Here is a 17263-nt window from a genome sequence, read left to right on the forward strand (position 1 = left end):
ATTTTTTGTTCCTTCTGCCTAAAGAGCATCTTTTAGAAATGTCCTTTGGCATGGATATGTGGAACAAATTCACTCTGCTCCTATATGCGTTTGGATTTGTATCTAGATTTTCTATTCTGGAACACGAGTGTGAATATCTACACTTGACCAGTATCACACATTTATACTTGTTTTCGTGTCCAATGGTTTCGTCTTCCCCCTTATCACTCTCCTTTTCTAGAATTCTTCCCGAGTACTCTTGCTTTTTACTTTTTCCTTTTGCTCTTTAGAATCAGTTTTGTCAGTTTATAAAAAGTCCTGCTAATATTTTTATGTAGATAACATTACATTAGTATCTTTTTTAATTTTTTGGAAAGGGCAGAGAGAGAGGGTGAGAGAGAATTCCCAAGCAGGCCCTGTACTGTCAGTGTAAGCTGACACGGGGCTCGAACTTACGAGTCGCGAGATCATGACCTGAGCCGAAACCAAGAGTCAGACACTTAAATGACTGAGCCACCCAGGTGCCCCATATCTTAATTAGGGATAGCTGACCACTTTATACTACTGAGTCTTCTTACCCAAGACTAAGAGATGCCTTTATTTCCCCTGTACTCCTTTGTGCCCTTAAAGATGTTGTTCATTTCTTGCTAACCTTTTCTTTTCTTTTTTTTTTTTTTTGCAAGTTTAGGATGTTTACCTCTTATTATTTTTACAGTTTAAATGGGGTCTTTTTCAACATAATTTCTTATTAGATGTATATTTGAGAGCTGTTGGTTTTTGTTGTTGTTATGTTAATTTTTGTACTCAGATCCTTTATCTTGAATTCTTTGTATATTCATTTTTCAGTTGATTCTCTTGGATTTTTTTTGAGTCAATAAGTGTATTATCCACAGAGGCTAATTTTACCTTTCTGATTTTTACCTCTGATTTCTTCCTCGTTTGTTGCATTAGATAAAACTTCCAAAATGAGTCAGCATTGATAGATCCTGACCTAAAAACATTGTTATTTTTATAGGTTAAAATTCTTAGATATACATAATTAATTTAACCAAACCCCCGAAATCAAAATTTACCTTGTTTCCAGTGTTCCCAGCTATAAAAAAAGACTGCAACTAATGATTGGTATTTCAATACAGAAAATCTTTAACTGTCCAGTTAAATCTGTCCTTATGTAATTTTTTAATTTTAGAGAGGGAGAGAGAGTGCAAGCAGGGGAGAAGGAGAGAGAGAGAGAGAGAGAGGGAATCTTATGCAGGTGCCACACTCAGTGTGGAGCCCAATACAGGCTCCATCCCACAACCCTGGGATCATGACCTAAGCCAAAGTCAAGAGTTGGATGCTCAACTGACTGAGCCACCCAGGTGCCCCTGAACATTTTAAAGGTATGCAAAAGGAGAGAGAGTAATAGAGGGAAGCCTCATACATATCATCCACCTTGAACAACTAATTAACATGTTCCAATCTTATGTCATCCATTCCTCTTCCATTTTTTAAATTTTAGTATTTTAAAGCAAATCCCAGATATCATTTCACTCATAATCATTATATATCTCTGAGGAATTTTTAATATAATCACCATGCCATCAGCATGCCAAACAAATTTAACAATTGTTTCTTAATATCATTCACTGTGTAGTCCATTTAAAAATTTTTCTGGTTGTTTAAACGTGTCTTTTTACTGTTTATTCAAATCAGTATCCAAACAGTTTTACACATTGCACTTGGCTGTTACCAAGTGTTCTATTTTCTATGACAATCATGCCCCTCTCTGCACTCCCGCAAACACAGGGTTTTTCCTCCCTGTAATCGATTTCATGGAGAACCCAGACCTTTTGTCCAGCAAAGTGTGGCATACTCTAGATCGGGCCGGTTGCTTGCTCTTTCTGAATCCAAGGTCCTCGCTTCCTTAACCACTGCAGTGCACCTTGTTTGTCACTGTACTTCACAGATGTGACAAGGAAATGAAAACTTACAAGTGACAGCCCATTAAACTTTTAGTGGCACAGATAGTCTAGAAATCTTGGGCAGTTTTATTCTTTTTACGATACGTATCCTTGTGGCTGAATGTTCAGGCTCTTCCACCCTTGAGAAGCCTTTATTTGTCGTTGACAGGCTTCATAACACTTGTGAGCTGAAAACTCAGTCCAAGGACTTCGAGAACCTAGTTTTTCACTTCTGGGTAAAGCCTAAAGGCTTGGTTTCCTCAGATTCTCTCTCTATGTATAGATTTGGCAGTGTAAAGATGTTATGCTTTTACAGATGACAAGACTGTATATACAGAAAATTCTAAGGAATTAACTAAAAAACTATTAGGACTAATAAATGAGTTCCGCAAAACTGCAAGGTACAAGATCAATATATAGAAATTAACGTTGGGGCACCTGGGTTGCTCAGTTGGTTAACTATCTGACTTTTGGTTTTAGCTCATGTCACGAGCTCACAGTTTGAGTTTGAGCCCCGCATCAGGCTCCACACTAACAGCACAAGCCTGCTTGGGATTCCCGCTTTTCTTCTCTCTCTGCCCTTCCCCCATTCATTCTTGCCCTCTTTCTCTCTCAAAAATAATAATAAATAAACTTTAAAAAAGAAATTGGTGTTATTTCTATTGAGTAGCAATAAACAGACTGAAAATGAAATCAAGAAAAAAATGCCAGGGTGCCTGGTTAGCTCAGTCGATTGAACATCCAACTCAGGTCATGATTTCAGGGTCATGGGATCGAGCCCCATGTTGGGATCTGCACTGAGCATGGAGCTTTCTTAAGATTCTCTCTCTCTGGGACGCTTGAGTGGCTCAATCAGTTGGGCATCTGACTTTGATTCTGGTCATGATCTCACAGTTCGTGAGTTCTGGCCTCACCTCAGGCTCCCTGGTCTCAGCACAGAGCCTACTTCAGATCCTTTGTCTCCCTCTCTCTCTGCCCCTCCCCTGCTCACTCACTCTCAAGATAAAATAAAAAAGATTCTCTCTCTCTCTCTCTCTCCTGTCTCTTCCCCTTTCCCCTGCTCATGCACTCTCTCTCTCTAAAATAATAAGAAAAATGCCATTTACAATAGCATCAAAAAGAAAATACTTAGGAACCAACCTAACTAAAGTGCAATATTTATACTCTGAAAACTCTAAAACACTGGTGAAAAATTCAGAAAACCTAAATAAATGGAAAGACATCCCATGTTCATGGATTGGAAGATAATATCATTAAGATGGCTGCATTCTCCAAATTGATCTATATATTCAAAATAATTCCTATCCAAATCCCAGGGGTGCTTCCTTGTAGAAATTAACAAACTGACACTGAAATCATATGGACATCAAGGGACCAAGAATAGCTAAAACAATCTTGAAAAATAACAAAGTTGTAGGACTCACACTTGCAAATTTCAAAACTTACGATAAACAAACAGGAACCAAGACAGTATTACTGGCATGAGGATATATATCAGTGGAATAGGATTAAAAATCTAGAAATAAACTCTTTATGTTCAGTTGGATTTCAACAAGGATACCAAGATAATTCAATAGTGAAAGAATAGTCTTTTCAACAAATGGTGCCAGGGTAAGTGAATAACCTCATGTAAAAGAATAAAACTGAAATGTGACCTCACATCATATACAAAATTAATTCAAAATGATTTAAAAATCTAAGTGTAAGCACTAAAACTATAAAACTCTTAGAAAATACATAGAGACAAATCTTCTGGGCTTTTTTTTTAAATGCTTTTTATTTATTTTTGAGAGAGAGAGACACACACACACAGAGTATGAATGGGAGATGGTCAGAGAGAGACACACAGAATCTGAAGCGGGTTCCAGGCTCTGAGCTGTCAGCACAGAGCCCGATGCAGGGCTTGAACTCATGAACAGTGAGATCAGACCTGAGCTGAAGCCAGATGCTTAACCAACTGAGCCATACAGGTGCCCCTCTTCTTGGCTTTTCTTAGACATGACACAGTTCAAGCAACAAAAGAAAAAAACAGATAACTGGATTTCATCAACACTAACACTGCATCGAAGTGTCACTCAAGAGAGTGAAAGACAACCTAGAGAATGGGAGGAAATATTTGCAAATCATATATCTAATGAGGAATTGCTATCCAGAACATATAAAGAACACCAATAACTCAACAACAACAAAACAACCCGATGTAATACTGGGCAAAGGATTTAAATACACATTTCTCCAAAGAAAATATTCATATGATTATTAAACACATGAAAATATGCTCATTGCTACTTATTAAGGAAGCACAGATCAAAACCATAAGGAGATGCCACTTCACGCCCACCAGGATGGCTGTTACAAAAAAGCAGAAAATATTAAGTGTGGCAAGGATGTAGAGAAATTGGAACTCTGAAATAGTGCTGGTGGGAATATAAAATGGTGCAACTGCTATGTAAGCAGTTTGGTAGTTCCTCAAAAAATTAAACAGAATCACCATATGATGGTCTAGGGTGTGTGGGTGACTCAGCTGGTTGAGCATCCGACTCTTGATTTCAGCCCAAGTCATGTTCTTATGGTTAATGAGTTCAAGCCCCACATTGGGCTCTGCACTGACAGTGTGAAATCTGCTTGAAATTCTCTCTCTCTGCCCTTCCCTGGCTCTCACACACTCTCTCTCTCTCAAAAATAAACATTAAAAAAAGAGTTACCATATGAAATAGCAATTCCACCTAGATGCATAGCCAAAAGAATCGGAAAGGAGGGATTCAAACAGATATTTGTATGTTAATGTTCTTAACAGCACTATTCACAATAGCCAAAAAGCAGAAACAATGCAAGCGTCCGTCAACAGATGAATGGATAAAGAAAATGTAGTATATACATGCGATGGAATATTATGCAGTCTTAAAAAGGAATTACATGATATATACTGCATACTTCAACATGATAACTGATAGATGCCATGCCATGGAAGAGCCCTCAAAATAAGCCAGACACAAAAGGACAAATGATTCCACTTACGTGCGGCACTTAAAAGAGGCAACTTTAGAGACAAAGTAGAAGAGGCTACGTCTATTAGAAGAGGCTGGGGAGAGGAAGGAATAGAAAGATACTGTTTAATGGGTGCAACATTTCTGTTCGGATTGATGAAAAGGTTCTAAGTAGGGGAGGTTATGGGTTTATGAGAACAAAGAATGTTTTGGAAATTTTTATATTAGCAGCTTAATTTTGCCATAAACCTAAAACTGTAAAAAAATAGTCTTTTTTTAAAATGTAGAAATAGATTGTGGTGATGATTACACAGTACTGTGAATGTACTTAATGCCACTAAATGGTATACTTAAAAATCATTAAAATGGTAAATTTTATGTGTATTTTAACATAGTTTAAAAAAAAATAACCAGGAGAGCACCTAGGTGGTTCAGTCCAACTTCAGCTCACTGTTCCTGGGTTCAAGCCCCACATCAGGCTCTGCACTGGTATGGAGCCTGTTTGGGGCTCTTGCTCTCTCCTCTCTCTGCCCCTCCATCACTCATGCTTTCTCTCTCTGAAAATAAATAAATAAGCTTTAAAAAATATCTTAAAATAACAATAAAAATTAAAATAAGAATCAGGGGTGCCTACATGGCTAAGTCAGTTGAGCGTCTGACTCTTCAGTTCAGGTCATGATTTCATGGTCATGGGATCAAGTCCCCGATTGGGCTCCATGCCGAACGTGGAGCCTGCTTGAGAGCCTCTCTCCCTCTTTCTCTGCTTCCCCTGTGCGCGTCTCTCAAAATAAACAAACGTTAAAAAATAAAAAAAAGAATCAAAGAGAGAAGTTCCTATGATTACTTAAAGCTTCATTATCTGGCCATGTAATTTTGAACTAAACTTGCTCAATCACTGTTTTGTCATTCCTATCTTCTCAATTTCTCTTATGGTCTATATTAGCAAATTTGTCCCTGCATCTTCAAAATATGTGAATCTGGCCACTTCTCTACCTCTACTATGATCTCCTAGTTTAAGTTTCCGTCCTTTGACTCCCGGTGGGGTCTATGGTGGCCCCACTAACCCCTTACTCCCATAGAACACTGCTCACACTATATCTAGTCTCTGTACACCAGACCACATCACTCCTCTGTGTAAAACCCTCCCATTACACCTTCATTTAAGAAGCTAGGCACTGTTCTGGAAATTTGGCAGTGACAAAAATCCAAGATCTCACAGAGGTGATATATATATATTTAATATTTATTTCTGAGAGAAAAGATAGCATGAGTGGTAGGGGCAGAGAGTGAGGGAGAGAGAGAATGCCAAGCAGGCTTTGCGCCATCAGCACAGAGCCCAATGCAGGGCTCGATCTGAGGAACCTGAGCCAAAATCAAGAGTCCGATGCTTAGCTGACTGAGCCACCCTGGCACCCCACGGAGCTTACATCTTAGTGAATTTAGAATATAATACAAACATTCATAACTGGCTGCCAGTATGATCTGGCGCCAGGCTACCTCTCTGACTGCATCTCAGCCCATGGCCCTAGGAAGAGCATTTCTCCAAACAAAGTAAGAATTCTCCTGGAAAGAAAGAGGGGAATGGTTGTTAAAAAGTGTTCATACCTTTGGGCACCTGGTTGGCTCAGTGGGAACAGCATAAAACACCCGATCTCGGGTCATATGTTTGAGCCCCATACTGGGGGTAGAGATTACTTAAATAAATAAAATATTAAAAAATGAACGGTTCATGCCTATATAAAAGAGTACTTACCTATCCCCCCTCACCAGTGAAAAAACCCAGAGCTTTATCAGGTTCTGCTATAAGACCAGGATTTTTGGCTGATGTATATATATAGTCTTCTTCATTAATTTAGAAATAGCTCCTTGAGACCTGGCAACCTAATACTTATCTGATATCTAAAATGATGAAGAAGAAACAGGGTAACTACATGAAAAGTCTAACTCTGGGAAGGGGTGAATGAATGGAAAATAGCACACAGCTATCACTGTTCTACAGCATAAATTATATCCTGCTGGGCATAAATATAAAAGACTCTTTCTGTTGTTAAAAGTGAGTTTTGACCAGCTAACTGGGAACCTCTCGTTCTGTTCTCTGTAAAGATCTACACCAAGCAGATAATCTATACAGAAAGTATTAGAAATAAAGTGTGTATTTAATTTAGAACATTCCTATTTTCCCCAATGATTTAAGAATCATGCTCCCTTTTGGGAGGGGGGGCTGGGTACAGTATACTTTACTGATGGTACATGACGGCATGATTCCCAAGCCCCTCTCCTTCTTCAGGGGCTCTGGGATGGGGATGGTGTGGAGACTGGGAGATTCTCAGTGTGTTGGGGGATGAGCTGGGGCAAGGACTCCCCTGCAGCTGAGGGCCTCTCTCATCATCTTGCTCTTGCTGGCGATCCAGGGGACTGGCACCCCTTGGAGGCTATGTGTACTGTAAGTCCACCACCAGGTGCCAAATTCATCGTCATGCCAGGAAATGAGTTTGGCAAAGTGGTCAGAGTGGTCACTGAGAGTGATGCCAGCCCCAGCATCAAAGGTGGAAGGGTAGATGTCCCTGTTAAAGTCACAAGAGACAACCTGGTCCTCAGTGTACCCAAGGATGCCCTTGAGGGGCCCCTTTGATGCCTGCTTCACCACCTTCTTGATGTCATCATACTTGGCAGCTTTCTCCAGGTAGCAAGTCAGTTCTGTGACATTGAGAGTGGGGACATGGAAGGCTTTGCCAGTGAGCTCATTCAGCTCAGGGCTGCCCTTGCCACAGCCTAGAGGCACCAATAGGAGGATGATGTTCTGGGAAGCCCCTTGACCATCACATCACAGCTTCCCAGAGGGGCCATCTATGGTCTTCTGGGTGGCACTGATGGCATGGACTGTGGTCATGAATCCCTCCATGATGCCAAAATTATCATGGAGCATCTTGGCCAGTAGGACCAAGTAGCTGGTGATGCAAGAGGCATTGTTGACAATCTTGAGAGAGTTGTCATACTTCTCCATGGTTCATGCCTCTCACAAACATGGAGGCATCGTGCAGAGAAGATGACCCTCTTGGCCCCACCCTTCATGTGCGCCCCAGTGAGTCCCCAGCGGACTCCACAACATACTCAGCACCAGTGTCACTCCATTTGATGTTGTCAGAATCTCAGTCCCGGAAGATGGAGATAGGCTTCCCATTGATGACAAGTTTCCTGTTCTCAGCCTTGAATGTGCCATTGAAATCAGTCACGGGTGATCTTGATAGAAACAAGAGAACTGAATTAGCTGTGGGTGGAATCATACTGGAGCCTGTAGACCATGGAGTTGAGGTCAATGATGTTGAAAGCAGCCCTGTTGATCAGCGCCCAGTGCAGCCACATCCAGGTACTCCGACCTCCCCATCGGGTCTCCGGGACGTGGTTGGCACCGCACCAGAAGACGCAGCCGTCTGTCGAGTGGGGAGGAGCAAAGAGCCCTATTTTCTTTCCTCAAAGTGTAAACTGGATAATTTTAACATAAAGGCAATTAATTTGCTAGTCTCCTATACTCTGTTCAGGGTATTCTTCATCTCATTTTTGTGTTTTTCTTGGGCAGAAGGGTCAATACTAAGTGAGCTATTTCGACTATGGAAATAATGTTATTCGTTATTAAATTCCTAGCACAGCATTAATCACTTGGGTAAACTAAGAGAGACTAAAACTAACATCAGTATCATCCTAAAATTCAGAGCCCTTTTCTTTAAGACTAAATAAGATAGTTCCTCACAGAAACCTGAAGCAGCTAACATTGAGGGTACATAAGGCTAAGAGAGAATGACTTTAAAACCTGGAGAAGGCACTTCCGTATTCTGCTTTCATTTCCCTTTTCCATATCATTCAGGCGATGTTTCTTCATCTGTGATAGAAGGGAAGCAGCATTCTACAGAAGATTTACAAGTACTATAGCAAATTTCCTTGTTTTTCTTTGTTTTTAACAGATCTTCCTCAACTTATGATGGGGTTACAACCACACAAAACCATCATAAGTGGAGACTATTAGAGTTGAAAATGCCTTTAACACGCCTAACCTCCTAAACACCAAAGCTTGGCCGTGTCCACCTTCAGCGTGCTCAGAACGCCTGTATCGGCCTGCAGCTGGGCAACGGCCTCTAACACAAAGCCTACTGTATGATAAAGTGCTGGACCTCTGATGAATACTGTACTGAAAGTGAGAAATGGAATGGCTGTGTGGGTTCGGAACCGTTATAGGGGGGGCTGGTGGTTTACCTCGTGACTGTGTGGCTGGCACCCAGCTGCGGATGATGGGGAGTGTCGTACCACATGTCACTAGCCTAGGAAATTATCAAAATTCAAAATGTGAAGTGAGGTTCCTACTGACTGTGTATCACTTTTGTGCCATCATAAAGCTGAATAATTCTAAGTGGGGGATCATCTGTGGCGGCGTAAATTTGCAACAGGCAGGGTGACCCATTTCAAAGAAAACGGCCACACAAAAACCAATTTACAGTTTTGGAGTGTAACCCAATTTACAGCTTTTGGAGTTTTAGTTTTATAAAATGGATTACATGGTAGACTATGTGATGATATGTTCCCTTAATGTCTTTCAATACTATAGATTTTTATAGACTTTTACACACGAGGAGAAACCTGAGACTAAAAGCCTCAGGTGGGGGAAGGTGGAGAAAGGCCTTAGAAACCACTGCCAAATGGGTTGTGAATCAGAAGTGAAAATAAAACATGTAGAAGATTATAATTAGGAAAGTCAATCCACAAATATTCCTTAGTTATGGCCCACTCATATGTTAAGCCACAGAACAATACAAAGATGAGTAGTAAGACAGGATTCTGTATTCTCAAGTTAGCTGATGAGATAAAACTATCTCATGTGGGGCTCAGTTGGTTGAACATCTGACTTCGGCTCAGGTCATGATCTCACAGTTTGTAAGTTCGAGCCCCACATCAGGTTCTGTGCTGACAGCTCAGAGCCTGGAGCCTGCTTCAGAGTCTGCGTCTCCCTCTCTCTCTGCCCCTCCCCTGCTGAAGCTCTGCCTCTCTTTCTCTCTCTCTCTCAAGAATAAACACTAAAAAATTTTAAAAGCCATCTTATGTAATAAAATATGGAATAAGTTCAAACTATGGGGTATGATTTGCAAGTACTGTAGAAATATATAGAAAAAAAGGATGAGTGAGCTAGTTAGAGGAGGTTCCATGGAGCGGCAGTGCTTGCAGTAGGGCTTGCAAGGTAAGAGAAGTCAAGGAATGGAGAGAGCCATTTCAGAAAGACACGAATGACCACACAATGTGGGAGGCCCACAAGACCAGCTTGACTACGGCAGAGGTTGAGAGTTAAAAATCTGTTCTAAATTGAGTAAAATGCTCAAATAGGGGCCAGATTGTGAGGAAATGCAGCACACAACAGAAAGCATTGGTAAAAAACGGCATGATAAAAATGTGTCTTAGAAGTACAAGGTAGACCAGATTGAAGGCTGTTGAAATAATTATAGGGCGCCTGGGTGGCTCAGTCAGTTAAGCGTCCGGCTTCGGCTCAGGTCATGATCTCACGGTTCGTGGGTTCGAGCCCGCATCGGGCTCTGTGCTGACAGCTCAGAGCCTGGAGCCTGCTTCAGATTCTCTCTGTGACCCTCCCCTGCTCGCACTGTCTCTCTCTGTCTCTCAAAAATAAAAATAAAAAAAAGAAAAGAAATAATTTAAATCATGTCAGTAAGTGTTTACTGAGTGCCTACTGGGTCACTGCCGTACATCCTGTGGAGGACACAAGGACGAGTATGCCGTACACACCTCCTGCACTCCAGAGGCTCATCTTTATGGCTAAGACATAAATCATTGATTAGTAGAAAATTAAAAGGATGATTTTTCTGTCCTCAGGATCCATGAGATTCTCAAAGAGTCTCAAAGCACTACAGAGATTTAAAAAAAAGAGAGAGAGTGAGAGACATCAAGTTGGGGATAAAGAAAGGGTTTTTTTTTTTTTGTTTGCTTTTTATGTCTAAAGAGGTGTGTTCTTAAATAGGCCACGAAGGACCAACAGGATTTCAAGAGACAGAAGTGAAGAGAAGGAAATTCCAGAAGTAAGAGGCAAAATGATACTGCTGGGAAATGCATTACTGTAAAAACTGGGTTCAGTCCCACATCAGCAGCCAGTTCTGTCCTCTTGAACAAGTTTATAACCTCTCAGAACCTCATGTCCCCTCTGTCCAATAAGGGTACTAGTTGCATCTGACTCATTGTGTTGTGAATACTGAACAATCATACACGAAGTGCTCACTTCAGCAACACATACCCTGAATAATAATGTACGAAGAGTAGAGCACAAACACTGGCATATAATTGCATCTGGCAAATGTCAGCCGGGGCTCTTACAATAAGAAAGTGAGCAGGACGTGCAGAGGATGATAAGCACAGATGCTCTGGAAACATGAAGAAAACTGGTTGTTTTAAGTATGTGGTTCATGTGTGAGGACAGATGTCTTAGTCTGTTCAGGTTTCTGTAACAAACTGCCTGACCTGGGTGGTTTAGAAACAACAGAATTTATTTCTCACAGTTTTAGAGGCTCAGCGTGATTCCAAATACTCAGTCCAGGCAGCAAGGGGCAGTAAAAAGAGTGTGGACTTTGAGTTCCAAGCCTACCAGTCACTTCCACAGTGACCTCAGGCAAGTCTTCCTTACATCCCATTTAGGCAGTGTCCAGGAATGAAGGTAGAAGACATCTATTTTTTGCCCAATTACTACATTCATGCTCTGTACTGAGTGTAGGTTTATAGACTCTGTCAGGCAGAGAAACAATGACCAAAAGAAAGAAAGAAAGAAAGAAAACATGGATCCTTCCAGAAAGTTGTCTGCATTTCTTAATTTGTTGAAAAATTTTGTTTTTATACGCGTTTCCTCATTAAGGAAGTTATACCAGTGTCTGTTCCGTACTTGTCTGTTCCGACCCGGCCCGCAGGTCGGACGATCGGAGGGAGTAAGAACAGGGCAGGGAGCACAGAGAATGAGAGGCAAGACAAGCGTTTCTGATCAAGCACAGTTTATTGAGAAATCACCCACACCCATATAGGAATCACGGCAGGAAGCAAAGCAGCTGACCTGGGTCGGTTGCTAGGGAACAGGGTCAAGTGCTTTTTAGAAAAAGGGGAAACCGAAACTGAAATTTCAAACACAGCATCTAAAGGATTGGTAAGAGAGCCCAAACTTGCAGACTGCAACGCTGGGCAGGGGAGCGATCGACACCACGTAAGCCTACACGCGGTTGATCTTTTGTTCTACTGGCTACTCCAGTCGGGCCGTCTCCAGTCCCTGAATCCGGAATAGCGGAGTGACACTTCCTTGCCTGAGGCAGCCGAACTTGGCAGCTCCCTACATACCAGGAGGCATAAATACATGTAAAGGCTAAAAGCAAAAAATTAGGTATGATGTCAGACGTATAAAAAAGGAGAGAGAAAAAGACAATCTGAGGTAATTGGGAGTCCCAAACAGTTTTCTTCTGGAGTTTCTTCTGATCCTGGGAACACCACCTTTCTAATCTACCTGCCAAGTCTCATCCCTTGTTTCCCCAAACTCTACACTCTCTGTGGATGGCATCATTGGGTTCATCTTTCTGGGTGCTACAGTTTACTTTAAAATAATATGGCTGCCTGACTGGTTCAGCTGGTAGAGCACGTAACTCTTGATCTTGGGATCCTGAGTTCAAACCACACATCTGGGTGTAGAGCTTACTTTTAAAAAATTACAGGAAGCTCACAAAATCTCTGTAAAGGCCAGAAAGTTGGGCTTGGAGATTCTGTCCCCCCTCTAAAGTCCCAAATCACACAGAGAATGCTGCTCATCCTCTAGTCCTACTCAACAGACACAATATTTGACATGAACACTCATGCAGGTGACACTGGGGACCGGATGCACGGATACACTGGAGCCACTGGGGACATCTCTACCGTCCTCATCAAAAGGCAGAGTTTACAAGGCCTGGTTCATCCCATACCCATCCTGAAGCGATGTCTTCTGCGAGTGTGTCTGATTGGCCAAAGCTGGGTCACATGTCTGTGCCTTAACCGCAGTGAAGGCCTGGAGACAGCAAAACTCATAATGTGGGAAACTCTCCAAACATAATGAGATTGTTCAAAAGATGCTAAATAGCCATGAAAGTAAATGAGGACTATATATACTACTGTGGAGTTGTTCCCAGGCATGTCCAGGAATGAAGGCAAGAGACATCTATACTGAAAAACTATACTATTTGCTAAAGTATAGTGTCTAAAACTCTGAGACTATAACTTGTACAAATATAAAATGAACATGGGTCAATATTTTATTCAACTCATCAACTGGTTAGGGATCAGTAAAATATTAAAACTGGTTCCAGGGGCGCCTGGGTGGCTCAGTCGGTTAAGCCTCCGACTTCGGCTCAGGTCAGATCTCACGTTCATGGGTTCGAGCCCCGCGTCAGGCTCTGTGCTGACAGCTAGCTCAGAGCCTGGAGCCTGCTTCCGGTTCTGTGTCTCCTTCTCTCTCTGCTCCTCCCCCTCTCATGCTCTGTCTCTCTCTGTATCAAAAATAAATAAAGCATTTAAAAAAATTAAAAAAAAACTGGTTCCAATAAGAACTGAAGTGGCGGCTATTTACATTCTCTATTCAGTAGAATCTACTAGACAAAACTCATTTGCATTTTTAGGTATGAGAATCGTCTCCAGAGTTATTCATTTTTTTATAACCTAACTTTCTCTACATAGTTGTAAAATAGCCTGATCAATATAAGTTCACCAGAATTGTGCCCCCTCACAGAATCAGGTAACCCTGCCGCCCTGCCTCAGAATCTAGTAGACAACGCCCAGACTCCACTGGAACTACAGCCCATAATTTCTTTTGCCTATTTCTAAGGATGGAAAAAGTTTCTTAACACAAGTGGAAACAAACAAGGTGGAGAAAGGAGGGATACTGATGCCCTTGCATATTTTCTTATTTTTTAAAATAGGAAGATAAACCATAAATTGTTTAAATGGGTACCTATTATTGAAGGAGGGGGAATAGATCGAGAGGACAGAACTGCAAGCTAGACTTCTCTGAATATACTTCATGTTGCTGATTTGACTTTGGATCTATATAAATGTTTTACATAATTATAAAGCAAAATTACATACATTTAAAAAGTGTCTCTAAAAATTAGAAGTAAAATGAGGGGCGCCTGGGTGGCTTGGTTGAGTGTCTGACTCTTGATTTCAGCTCAGGTCATGATCCCAGGGTTGTGGGATCGAGCCCCATTTGGGATTTTCTCTCACTCTCTCTCTCTCTGCCCCTCTCCCTTCACACACACATACTCTCTCTCTCTCTCTCTCTCTCTCTCTCTCTCTCTCTCTCTCTCTCAAATTAAAAAAAAAAAAGGAAGAAGAAGAAGAAGTGAAATGGAACAAATGAACCTAACTGGCCTAACAGGTGGTGGCATAACGATACAGGAAACTATTCCAGTGACTTAAAACACAATGGTTGACTTACATCCTTAGCAGAATGTGGCCTAAGCGGGTAGGGGCTGGGGAATCTGCTATTCTCAGTAATAACCTTATTGGTGGTAGACTAAGTACTATCATTATGGAATACTATGGGATAAACTAAATGAGTACTTATGTTGATATTTTACAGAACTGACATGTTCAGCATGTTGAAAGAGGTACAGATGAAAGGCTGGTGAAGTTAGGTAAAAACTCCATAGCCTTCACTTTGGGCGTGAAGTATCAGTGTGAGCTTGGGATTTACTTAACCTATTTATATGATAATTATATATAATATAATATAATATACATAATAATTTTATATATATTATGAAATTATGTATAAATAAAATCCCCTAGCTCTGTCTACAGAAAGGCTTAGAAACAATGGTCAATCTGTTATCAGTGACACTCCTACAGCCTAGATTTTGGTATTTATTCCTTTATTTATAATTTTTTAATGTTTATTTTTGAGAGAGAGAGAGATTGACAGAGTGTGTGCGGGGGAGAGTCAGAGAGAGAGGGAGACAGAATCTGAAGGAGGCTCCAGGCTCTGAGCTGTCAGCACAGAGCCTGACGTGGGGCTTGAACTCACAGACTGAGAGATCATGACCTGAACTGAAGTCGGATGCTCAAGCGACTGAGCCACCCAGGCGCCCCTAGATTTTGATATTTAAACATCATTTCCACTAAAAAGAACCACATCTCTTTGGAGAAATGGTTGATTCCAGGTCTGGAGCAGGAATTGTTCCAAATAAGCCTATGACGGTTCATCAGACTAGAAAGTAACCTATTGAAGGGTACTAATGTCATGCCAAACACAGAGACTCAAGAACTCAGGAACCTATTTGAATAGGCTCCCACTGACCAAAGATGGGAAAACATGGATATCAATAAGAACAAAACTATAATAGGTCAAACACATAAAATATGGTTAAATCCACGAATTCGTAATGATACAAAAATAGCTCAATGTTTTGTAATGTAAGGACCTTAGTTGGATCTCAATTCAAACAAGTTATTTTTTTAAATGTATGAGACAGGAGAATGTGAATACTGACATGATTGATGGCTTTAAGAAATTATTGTTAATTTATTGCAGATGTGATAATGATCTTGTAGTTAGATTTGTTTAAGAATCTTTATCTTTTAGAGATACACACTGGAAAACAGAGGGAATAGTCTGATGTCTAAGATTTACTTCAAAATAATCTGGGTAACGTGAGGGTAATTAATACAAGATTGGTCATGTATTGATAACTTGAAGCAGGATGATGGTTTCATGGGGGCTCATTTCACTATTATCTCTACTTTTATATATGTTTAAAATATGCCAAAAAAATTATTTTAAGGTTAAATGACCATAAGCCTGAAAATGTCTACTACAGAAGAGAAGATTCAACGTTATGACATTGAGTTTCCCCAAATTTATATAGATACACCTGTAATTATATATACAGCAATTCAATATAAATATAAATATAGCAATTCAAATAAAAACTCTGACAGAATTTTTCAGAAAACTTGATATACTGAATCATATGGAAAATTCATCTGGAAAAGTTAACATGCACTAAATACTAAGACAACTTTGAAAACGAAAAACCAACATAAGAGTGGAGGGGTGACTTGTTCTACGAGACATGAAGAGATGTACAAAGCTATTTTAATCAAAACTCTGTGGTATCGAAGGAGCGATAGAAAAAAGAATAGATAAGTGAGCTCAGAAACTGATTATGTATATATGGGAATTTGATTTATGATAGAGGTTTCCCATCGCAATGGGAAAACAAATAAAATAAGCTCCCTATTTGACACCATTTAAACAAAACTAAATTCCAGATGAAATAAAAAACCTGGAAACAACTATAAAAATGAAAAAATACACATTCTAAAACTATGAAACTAAATAAGTGTATCTTTTTTTACATTGGAATGAAAAAATTTTTCTTAAATAAGACAAAACGGGGGCGCCTGGATGGCTCTGTCGGTTGTGTCATGATCTCATGGTTTGTGAGTTCGAGCCCCATATCAGACCATGTGCTGATAGCTCAGAGCCTGGAGCCTGCTGCAGGTTCTGTGTCTCCCTCTCTCTCTGCCCCTCCCCCACTTGTGCTCTGTTTCTCTGTGTCTCTCAAAATAAATAAATGTAAAAAAACAATTTTTAAGACAAAAAAACGCATATATCATAAGGTAAAAGTGAATAAATTTTTCTGTACCAACATCATAAAATTTCATAGAGAAAAAGTCAATATAAGCCAGACACCTTATGTCTGTGAAAGACATAAGATGTTTTTCGTATATATCATGAAGATTAGTCAAAAATTAGTAGCCAGAATACACACATGTATATGTATGCATGTATGTATATAACAGCAAGACACTAAGAAAAAGCAACAATACAATGGCAAAATGAACAAAAGATATGAACAGTCATTTCACAGAAAATTCCAATGGTCAATAAATGTGTGAAAAGATACTCAACCTCATTAGTAATTATGAATATGCAAATTATAAAAAATGCAAGTTCACCTTGCCCCTGCTTCTGTCCACTCTAGCAGTAAGACATACCTAGGTGTATCTTTTTTCCATAAATATACTAACATATATTACTATCAATAAAGTATCTTTTTCCATAAATATACTAACTTATATTACTATCAGTAAAGTATCTTTTTCCATAAATATACTATCTTATATTACTATCAGTAAAGACACTTTGAATTGATGAGCCAAGGAACAGCGGAGTTAGAATTAGACAACAGTGGTCGCGGACAGTCGTGGGTTTTCCTAGGAAATCCTGGAGGAAGTGGGGGCCTCAGCTCTTCGTAACCAAGTTTTTCCACGAGAAAAGTGGTGTCCTGAGGTAAAGTG

General features: G+C 40.2%; 1 pseudogene; it reads right to left on the reverse strand.

Annotated features, from left to right (window-relative positions):
• Nucleotides 1-6261: 6261 nt before the first annotated feature.
• On the reverse strand, nt 6262-9213 carry LOC115297589 (annotated as a pseudogene).
• Between the last annotated feature and the right edge of the window lie 8050 nt (nt 9214-17263).

The sequence above is a fragment of the Suricata suricatta genome, chromosome 8, assembly GCF_006229205.1.
Source record: "Suricata suricatta isolate VVHF042 chromosome 8, meerkat_22Aug2017_6uvM2_HiC, whole genome shotgun sequence".
Classification (NCBI taxonomy): Eukaryota; Metazoa; Chordata; class Mammalia; order Carnivora; family Herpestidae; genus Suricata; species Suricata suricatta.